The 11,091-nt window shown below is 41.9% G+C and overlaps 1 pseudogene; it reads right to left on the bottom strand.

Moving 5' to 3' along the window:
• Positions 1 to 5,777: 5,777 nt before the first annotated feature.
• On the bottom strand, positions 5,778 to 6,257 carry LOC118625048 (annotated as a pseudogene).
• Positions 6,258 to 11,091: the final 4,834 nt, after the last annotated feature.

The following is an 11,091-nucleotide window of genomic DNA, read 5'->3' as shown; positions in this document are numbered from 1 at the left end:
TCCTCCACTCTCATTTTCATTGGTGTACTTGAAATTTCCAAGATCACCTTTCAGGGCCTACCTCATCCAGAGGTGAGCCTTCTGAGACGGGTCCCGGTCACATTCCACCTCTATCCACAGGCGGGCTGGCTGCTGGTGGGGAGAACTGGAGTCCTAGTGTTTCCCATCCCAGCCTCCCCCAAGGTTAGTTCATGAAACTGAAAAGGAACTGGCTGCCTCCGCTGCCCAGGGCCGCGGTGACTTTGCATTATGCCGGGGACAATGAGGGTAGTGTTCGCTGGCGGTGGCTCTCGCAAGCAAATGCCACTGAATACATTTGGAAGGAGCAGGCCTCACTGGACACTAATATCAATTGGAAAAGGAAGAAAGAACGGAGAAGAGTTTTATTTCTTCAACTGAGTGTACAAGGTCTGAACTTGGACCTAGGTTCACATCTCAGCCAAAGACTTTGGATCTTGGTCAGGTTATTTCACCTCCTTTGTGCCTCAGTTTTCTTATCTGTAAAAACAAAACAAAACAAACAAACAAAAAACCCAACCACAAAGCACACATAGAATTAGTACCTAATTTACAAGTTTATTATGAGGATTCAATTATATTATTTGTGTGAAGCAATTAGCACAGAGTTTGAAACATAATTAGTACTTGCCAAAGTCAGTTTAATAAGCCTCACTCCCTACATGTTTCCTGTATCTCAATTTGTAGAATTTAATTACATGATACCTTATAGGAAGAGTCATCTTGAGGACATGAGGAGCAGAAAAAGATTCAGCTTTTAATTTTCGTGTTTTGTTCTTGATGATTTTTTCTAAATAACACCCACTGAGGCAGTTAGAGAGAATGACTGTTGCAAAATGAGAGAAACTTTTATCAAGTCTTTTTTTTTTTTTTTTTTTTTTTTTTTTTTTTTTTTTTATCCTCACCCGAGGATATTTTTCCATTTTTTGTACAGATAGAGTGGGAGGGAGAGAGAGGAAGAGAGAGAGAGAAACATCGACGTGAAGGGACACATCGAGTGGCTGCCACCCGCACGACCAACCAGGGCCGGGATCAAACTGCAACCGAAGTACGTGCCCTTAGCGGGAACCGAACCCGGGTCTCTCCGGACCGCAGGCCGACGCTCTAACCGCTGAGCCAAACTGGCCAGGGCTTTATCAAGTCTTATAATGGTTGATTTTCCTATTCGGCTTGATCTTATATTTTGATACAATCAGATGTACCGCCTTATGAGCGATGGCTTTGTCATAACTCAATAACGTGTGCATGTAGTCCCCACATATTGTTAATGTTTAGCAAACATTGTGGTCAAAATGAGTACACTCCATTTTGGTGGGATATGGAAACATCCAGTCTCAATTTAGACATGACTTCATTTAGCAGGAAGTTAGACCAAACACGGGGCATCCCACCTGCCTGTGGGTGTCTGGGCAGATTTTTCAGGGATAGTCCAACCGTTGAGATCTAAAGCAGGTCCATCTTGGTTGGCAGGTGGCAGATAGCTCAGCCATTGTCGTCACTGGAGGGTTAACACAGAGGGTCATCAGATGGCACCGCGAGAGGGAGGAGCCCAGGAGTAGAGAATTCCAAAGCATTTGGACATCCTGGCAGGTGGAAGATGAGGGATGTCTTGTGGGAGACAGCAGGCCACAGGCCCTGGGTTCCCTACCAGGACAGTGGGTTGAGATTGTAGAAAGAGTCTGGTCTGGGTTCCAGTTCTACAGGAAGTAAATACCAGGCAAGCTAGCAAGACAATGCTTTCAGGCCTGAGGTTAAGAACCAGCTGCCAGTACTGGAGAGCAGGCAGGGCCTAGATCTTAATGATAACGTAGCAGCAATAATAGCACACACTTACATAGTGCTAACTGTGTACCCAACACCAAACTGTACGCTTTAGCTCTGTTAATTCATCTTTACAATAAGCCCATGGGTTGGGTACTATTATCATCATGCCCATATTTCAGAGGAGGAAACTGAGGCTGAGAGAGTAACTTGCCCAAGAACACACAGCAAGTAGCCCATTAGAACCCAGACTGTTCAGCTCCAGTGTCTATACTCAACCACTGCAGCAAACGGCCCCTTAAATCTGTTGATTTTTAAAGGGGCGTAGGGTCTGAGAATTTGGCCAGGGCTGAGCTTGCAGGTATGTATGGGGAGGCCCCAACAATGGGGTGCATGGGACCCAGGGTGTAGGAGCTGGGCTTGGCTCTGACACTTTGTCGCAGTGTCCCTTGGAGAAAAGCATCCCAGCTCTTCCCAGTAAATGGCAGTTTATAGTCCAGTCAAGGGTTTCCTCCGTTCCAGTTCAGACCTAGGAATTTTGGCTCAGTCCTCAGTCCTTTCTAACCCAGAGTTCCCCCAGGGAAACCAGATAATTTCTGGCACTGTAGAGTTGAAGTCTGCTCTAGTAGACTCAGATATCCATCTGCCATGTGGTCAGACCATACGGCAGTTCGAGAGAGAAAGCGAGCAGTTTTTGTCTGCTTTCCAATGTGTAAATCTTTTTATTTGAAAAAAAAGAACTTGAATTTATCGAGGCCCTACTATGTGCTTTATGTAAATAATTGCAATTAATATTTGCAATGAATTAGCTTCCCAGGACTGCTGTAACAAAATACCACACAGAGGGTTGCTTAGAACAACAGAAATGTTGTCTCACCGTTCTGGAGGTTGGGAGTCTGGAATCAAGATGATGGCAGGGCTGTGTTCCCTCTGACACATGGAGGGAAGGATAACGCCTTGCTTCTTTTTATTTTTTTTATTTATTTATTTTTATCCTCACCCGAGGATATTTTTCCATTTTTTGTACAGATAGAATGGGAGGGAGAGAGAGGAAGGGAGAGAGAGTGAGAAACATCGACATGAAGGGACACATCGAGTGGCTGCCACCCGCACGACCAACCAGGGCCGGGGACAAACTGCAACCGAAGTATGTGCCCTTAGCGGGAACCGAACCCGGGTCTCTCCGGACCGCAGGCCGACGCTCTAACCGCTGAGCCAAACTGGCCAGGGCACTCCTTGCTTCTTTGTAGCTCCTAGTGACTTGTCAGCAATCTTTGGCCTTGCTTGGCTTGCAGATTCATCACTCCGATTCTCCTTCTTCACATGATGTTCTCTCCATGTCTCTTCACATAGTCTTCCCTCTATGTATGTCTATCTGTGTTCAAATTTCCCCCTTTTATAAGGGCACTGATTATATTGGATCAGAACCAGTCCTAATGACCTCATCTCAACTTGACTACATCTGCAAAGACCCTCTTTGCAAATGAAATACATTCTGAGGGTCTGAGGGTTATGAGTTCGGGAGGGGCACATACAACAGCCCTATTCATTGGTACTGCTTCCTCTCTTTTGCATACCAGGAAAACGAGGCTCCAGGTCATTCAGCTGGTAAGTAGTGAAGAATAAGTCTAATTCCAAGGTTTTCTTTCTATCCACATTATGTTGCCTTCTCAGGAGAGGAAGACAATTTCCTTGGCTCAAGTGACACAGGACACCTTATAAGAACCAACGTATTTGCTATGACATGTCTCAATCTTGCTAGTGACCTGGAAGGTCTGGTGCCTTCTCAATGCTGGTTCTTGGACAAGCCTCTTGTCCTTGCTGCTGAATAAACATGATGTACCCCATGTTATCAAGGGACTCTTAGAGAATACCTCTGAAGGTAGATGTTACATCCCGAGAGGTCTCCACTGCTCAGGAGAATTTCTCACCCTGGATAAACAGCAGATGACTTATGCTATGTTTTACCCTGGAAAGATTTACTTGTTGTACAAAGAGTCAGCAACTTGGAGAGAGAATCCTGTATTGGCAGCCGCTGCCTCAAAATGAAATGTGTGGCCTGGAGTTATTCACTTAACCTCCCAGCCTCGACACCTGGGACCTGGAGGCAATGATGGCCAGCTCCTTGGAGGCATCATTTGGAACTGGCTGGAAGATTTTGGCAAATGGAAATGCTACATTGATAGTAAGAACATTAACTGAAAATAATTGGTATTTATGGGATGCCATTCTTAGGGATCCCAAGTTTCTCATGGCTGATCTCCATTCCCAAGGCTCAGGAATTGGAAGAATTGGCCTGGAATGTTGTTAACATTTAACTCCTCCCCATCTTCCTTACCATTCCGTGGTCAGTTAGAATCACAGTTTGAGTTCTAGGTGAAAAGTGAACACTGGGTCAAGGGGGATGTGTGGGATTACTAACTCCCATCCACCTTCTGAGAGCGAATGTGCTTCTGCATCAAATTCTTTCGATTTCCTTCTCTCCTCTGGTCTTCCTGCCTCATTCAAGTTGTATAATTACATTGTTTTCACTATCCCTTACTGTCTGGCTTTTGGATCCCCGTGTAATTATCAGATTAGCTCCTATGTAAAATCCTTGCTTTTGGTTTTCCTTCCAATATGCTAAATATATGTCTGGTGGCAAAGAGCTGGCACGGGCACATTAAGCAGCCCAGAATAGAATAGAGCCAGATGTAATAGGGTGTCATCTCATTTTTATTAGAACACGGGCAAGAGCTGAAGTGACTCTTACTCATGCTGAAGATCTGCTTGGAAGAGAACCACATCACAGCACTGTTTTGCAGCAGGGGTCTCCTTTATCTTCATTAATAAATAGCACATTTACAGGTTCCACATAAAGAGGGCAATGCCATCCCATTACACTAATTGTTTCCTATAATTAGTAGGAAGATGACTAATTTAAATGATTTGAGGTGCCACCTTTGATGTTTGGTCTGGACTTTCACTTGCTTAGGGTTCGTGCCCTTCTCCGTGTCTCTGTTTGTTTTAAAAGAAGACCGAGGGAGGGTGGGAGCTGCCTGGCTTGTGCAGGAATGGTTTCAACCTGCTTATTTCCTGGCACTCCGCTGTCTGGTCAGAAACACGGAGTTATTTGATAAGAGTAGTGAGTCCTCAGATGATGGTCTCTTCTTGCGAACAAAGAGAAACGTTAACTTACACAAATGCTGTTCAATCACTCATCTGCAGCAACTTGTTTCAAAACCAATGGGAGACCTCTCTATCCAGATCGGCACCATCCCATTGCTGCATGTGAGTGAGTGATTAGCCAAGAGAATTTATAAGTGGCATTGTTTTCTTCCATTCCAGTTCGCTTTCTGCTGCTGAACTTCTGCTGCTCCATTCTATTCTGGGCTGCTTAATGTGCCCATGCCAGCTCTTTGCCACTAGACATATATTTAGCATATTGGAAGGAAAACCAAAATATACCTTCTGATTAGAGCACTTTTCATTTTTATTTATTTTTCTTTTTTCTTCTGTGGTATGTGTCCCTAGCAGGAACCGAACCCGGGACTCTCTGGTCCACAGGCCAACGCTCAACTGCTGAGCCAATCTGGCCAGGGCTGATTAGAGCACTTTTTAAAATAGAGAAGATTGTTAGAGGAACTCCAATTGCTGTTTATTTATTATCTTACGTATACAGAATTGAGACAATTCATGAAACACTATCAAACTTGCAACTTCTATTTTATTTTATTATTTTATTTCATTTCGTTTCCGCCTTGATCCCTATCCTCAGTCCCCCCTGGCATCCCCATCAGCAAATTCTCAAGAGTGTTTTACATAGATTGGTCTAGTCCACCTTCCTGGTGTTTACTTAGTTTATTCGTGTTTATTTAGAAGAGTGTATTGTCAGGTATGTATTTGAAAGTTATGTAGATGGGAATGTGCTATAAATCTCATTCTTTTTTTTTTCAAAGTACAATTTCCATTGATATTTTTCCAGAGAACTTTTCTTCAGTCAGTAAGAACTTAGCTTCTTACATGGGCTTTGGTGGAGGTTGTGGGGCAGCACCTGCAGTCTAACCCGGGTGGGGGGGTTCGGTCCTTCCCGGCTCAGGAGAATTCCTGACTACCTTGCTGTGAATGGCGCAGCTCACACAGGAATGTACTTTCACATACAGCTTGGGAAGCACATTTGCGTCGAAGACACTTGCTTCGGAAATGTCCCTAAAGGCTGCGTCCTTTACTATGTTTCGAATGACGAACTTCTTAATGGCCTTGTCTTTGGGCACGCATCGGGCACAGTTGGTGCAATGAATAGGCTGCACATGGCCGTGGCCTATTTTGGCACGACCGTTGTTCCTTCTTTTCTTGGTCACCTTGGAAGCGAGGACCTGAGAGAGCTCATTCTCTTTCTTACTTTTCATATAACACTGTTTTTTGACATCTATACATTTTTCTCTGTATACCTTCAGTTCATTACTTCTTAGTCCTGCAGATGATTCCACTACATGCATATACCATTTCTGACTCTTGCATGTTTTACTTAGTCACCTCCCTGGTGGATATCTAGTGGATACCTAGATTTTCTAGCGGATACTTGCGTGCTTTCAGCTTTTTGGTACCTCAAATAATGCTGTAACAATCCTATATCACCATGTTTTTTTGTGCATCTCTGAGCAAGATATTCTCTAGAGTATATTCCCAGGAATAGAATTTCTGCATTGTAAGGGCATACACCTACTTTATTTCACTTCCAGATTGCTATACAGAATGCCTGCACCATTTATCATTTCACCACCAGAGACGGTGAAACCTCCCCAGATCCTTGCCAGCCCTTTCTAATTTTTTGCCAATCTGGTGGGTTATAAAACAATATCTCACTTTTTAAAATGTGAATTTCTCTGATTACTAATGAGTATGTGTATCTTTCATATACTTTGTAGCTGTTTCTATCTCCCCATCTGTCAATTGCCTGTTCATGCCCCTTGCCCACTTTTTATTTTGGATTTTCTCTCTTTTCCTTGCTTATTTGCAAAGTTCTCTATATATTTTAGTTATCAGTGTCACATGACTTTTGCAAGTATTCCCCTCCCCCCCAATATTTTGCTGATTTGTCTATGGAAAATGGAAGTCTTTAAGTTAGATGTGGTCAACTCTACCAAATTTTTTCCATTAACAGATTTTCATTAGCTTTCCCTGTATAACATCCTTGCTTGATAGTTTTTCTTCAGCTTTGTTCATTCATTCAGCAATTCAACCAACCTACCCCTTGAGTTCTTGATATTTTGAACTCTAACCAGTTCTCCAACCGGATGTTTTTGCTTCATATTCCCACTAGCCTGCTCCCTGCGGTGGCACTGGCCTGCCTTGAGGCAGCAGAGGGTGAGCAGGGATCCGCCAAGACAGTGTCAGGAGGGAAAGCTGTTCCCCAGTCACTTCCTTTCCCTGACTTCTGACCTGCCTTTCAAGGCTATTCTTACCACTTTTGGTCTTCCCAAGGGCTACTTGCAGTTAGTGGTAAATTATTAAGGTCTATGTTACTTTAGCTTCTTAAACTCTTATATCACTTTTCCAAGGCTGAGTCGCAGTGGGGAGGTTGGGGCAGTCAATGATGTGCTAACTCACTGTCTTGTCCAGACTGTTAAGCACAAATCATCATTCTTTTTTTTTTAAATTCTAGGACCTTCATCAAATAATCTCATTAAGCTCTAAAAGTCTTTTTCTTCTACATGTAAATTGAGAGTGATAATGTTCTTAATTTTATAGGAATCTTGGGAAAATTAAAATCCTATGAGAATTATAAAATTATTTTACAATGGCTAGAAATGGTTCTAATTTTGAAAATTTTCAAGAATCTGTTGTCCAGATGCTAAACCATTAGAAAAAGAGGTTTTATTCTGGTTCTTGGTCTCATTTTCATGTCAGGAGAAGTGATTCTGACCTAGTGAATTTTCCATGGGAAGCATATAAGTTATGGCTTTTATGGGGATAGATGGAACTGCGTTTAATTTATGGATCTGCCATTTATCTCCAGGGCCTAGCACAGTTTCTGGCACATGATAAATCTTTAATAAATGTGTATTAAACAAAAAATACTTAGCATCTCCAAACCTCAGTTTTCTCCTCTTAAAAAATGGGGATAATAAATTCCTAACATAAAGCTTGGCAAAGAGTATGTGTTCAATAAATATTAGTTCCTTTTTCAACCTTTCCCTCCTGTGGTCTCAGCCACTATGTTACCCGAGTAGCTTGTTATCTGAGCACGCAAGGAAATCTGTTCTAACTTGCTGCTATTACCTCCTAATATTACCTGTATTAGCTATTCTTATAACAGAGCAGGTAGGATGATTTCCTCTAGCTGTTATTCATACAATAATTTCCTAAAGAGTAAATTATGAATGAACTTAAATTACAAAATGCATCCTAAGGTCTAAATCAGGTTATAAGATACATTAAAGCTAATGAAATACTTAATTTGGAACAGGTTTTAGAATCTGCAAAGCTAAGGAATTGGCATGGCCTGAGACAGAATTCAAAATTCATTTCATGCAGAGCCCTGGCCTGTTTGACTCAGTGGTTAGAATGTCAGCCTGAGGACCAAGGAGTCACAGGTTCAATTCTGGTCAAGGGCATGTACCTCAGTTGCAGTTTGTCCCAAGCCCTGGTTGGACTTGTGCGTGAGGCAACCAGTCAATGTGTCCCTCTCACGTCGATGTTTTTCTCTCTCGTCCTCTCTCTCCCTCCCTCCCACTCTGTCCGAAGATAAATAGAAAAATATCCTCGGGTGAGGATTTAAAAAAAATTCATTTCATTCATAATTTTGCAATGTTGCCTTTTGAAGGGACACTGGTGAAAAATGTCAGATGGAAGTCTAACCTGGTCTTCTTATTATTTTTTTGAGTGATACATCATATTTGCTTTTAACATTGGAAGTGGCTTGGTTACTGAGATGATCATCTAGAGTACAGAATGCAAAACGGCAGATACTGAAGAAGGTTAAGTCTTGGCTCTTCTTTAAGAGATTTAGTGGCTAATTAAGAGAGTCCACTGTATAATCCCACTGCTCACAGATAACCACTTCTAGTTTTTCACATTTGCGTGTATATATTTTTAAACATAGTTGAGTTGACTCTAAGGCCACGATGTTGCATCCTGCTTTTCTCATTTCATGTCACTTCATAAGCATTTTTCTATTTTGTTACAAACCTCCAAAACATGCTGCCATTAAAAATCATACTACCTCAAAAAAAAAAAAAAGAATTCCACTGTAATTTTTTTCTCCCCCAGATGTTTCTAAAACAATGTAAGAGAGGAATGAGAGCAAAGCCAGAACTATTTAAAACAAGTCATCCACATCCTTGGATCAGTTCGATCTTGGTCTTAACATTATTGCTTCCAGTTCATCTTAGGGTCTTGAGATCATGCATTGAAGTATGTGGTTGCAAGCCAGAGGGCTGGATTCTGGCTAACTTACCAACATGTGCATTTGTAAATGGTGGGAGTGCCCTTGAGGGAGGCTCCCAGAATTGAAGGGAAAACTGAGCAACTAGACTGACTAAAGGGGGGGAAAGAGCCAGACTGCTTTAGAGTTCTGTTTCACCAGCCTCTGCTGCCAGGATGGGTGCATGCCACCCTCCAGGTGTTTAGGAGGCTCCAAATGACATGGCTTCAGTGAGGTTTCTATCACTAATCTAGGGGAAGGGGAGGAGCCTCCATTTACAGTCCTGCCCAGACTCTGTACCCTGGGGTAGACATGCTCTTCCCAAAGGGAATTGGATTTCATTACCAAAGGACAATGGGATGGATTCTGGACAATTAAAAAAACAGAACAGTTATCTACTATATATCATTCCAAAATACAATGTAAAAAGTTTTTTTTGAATCAGAAAGCTTCTTAATGGGTCCATTCATGAATTGAAAATTCGAATGTTAACAAGTCATGACTGAAATTTTGTGTTCTCCTATTTGAATCATTGGGAATCATTTGAGGAAATGACACAATCTTTATAGATTGGATTTAAGATGGGAGTAATTTCCCTCCAGAATAATTTCGGGGTAGATAAAGGGCAGTAGTGTGGAGAAAAAGTTGACCTGCTGGGCTTGCCTACCAGCCTACTTCATTATCAACCCTGAGTAATTCAATTTGCCCAGTCTTGCAGATCATTAAAAAAGAAATAAATAAATAGGCCTGCAAAGATGCTGTCGGGCCTGCAGAACATGCCTGGCTGTCACCCTTATTGCCAGTACTCCTCTGGGTCCCTATGGCTGCTCTTGTGGACACACTAAGAACAGACACACTCTGATGTACTCACATCTGCTGAACATCTGTCCTACGTGGCTTCCAGGGGACCGACTCCTCTACCAACACCCCCCCCGTCCCAAACAAACAGAAATGGGTGGGGGCATGTAGAAGGAGAGGGGGTGATTGTTTTCTCATGAGGCTTAACATAATTTCCACTCAGAGCATGTGGCAGGAGGTGATTTTTGCAAATAAATTAACCTCTGTGCTCTTCAGGGTCAATAATACTTCCCCATTTTACTGGGGAATTTGAATTATTGACTGCTGTGTCTTCTTCATTCCCTAGATGATGAATTGAAGAAATTAATGTTTTTGAAGTAGTTTTTCTTTTTTAAAAAATAACTTGTTATATCTTTCTAACAATTAGTATTTTACTAGTATTATTTAATTAATCCTTGACCATTTTGCAAAGTAAGACTGAGTAAAATCACCAATTCCACTTTCTATTTAGACACAAAGAAGAGAATCTCTGACTTTGAGAACATGAATATTTCAGAATATTCATAGAACCTTCTAGCACAGCACTGGATACACAAAATGTTCTCTGATTTACCATCTACATTTCTCTGATAGCTAACTTCTAAGACTTTGGGGAGAGGCTATCTTGCAAACTGATCACATGACAATTTTCTAAGGCCAATTTTAACGAGTTGTGCCTTCCAAATCAAACTGAAATATTTGAAGCACTCTGCAAAGGAGAAAATAAAAGGCCAGACAGCTCAGGGTTTATCTGAGAGCCCTGATACCTATTTAACTTAAGAAAAACATATTTTAGAAGATTATGTTTGAACTCTTCATTAAAACAAACAGCAACAACAGAATACCCTTACAAGTTGTTTTAAAAAGCACGTGATGCAGAATAAGAAGTGGGAGGCCTGGAATCCAGCTCAGAATTCCAGCTCTGCCTCTTGCTAGCTGTGAGCAAATTACATATTTCCTCTTAAAGCTTCAGTTTCCTCATCTATAAAATAAGGAAAATACATACATAGTGCAGGGTTGGTGGTAAAAATGAGATAAGGCTAATGTATGCAATCAACTTGTGAACTCCC

Source organism: Molossus molossus, unplaced genomic scaffold (assembly GCF_014108415.1).
Source record: "Molossus molossus isolate mMolMol1 unplaced genomic scaffold, mMolMol1.p scaffold_m16_p_11, whole genome shotgun sequence".
Lineage (NCBI taxonomy): Eukaryota > Metazoa > Chordata > Mammalia > Chiroptera > Molossidae > Molossus > Molossus molossus.
This window is presented reverse-complemented; position numbering and strand designations above follow the sequence as displayed.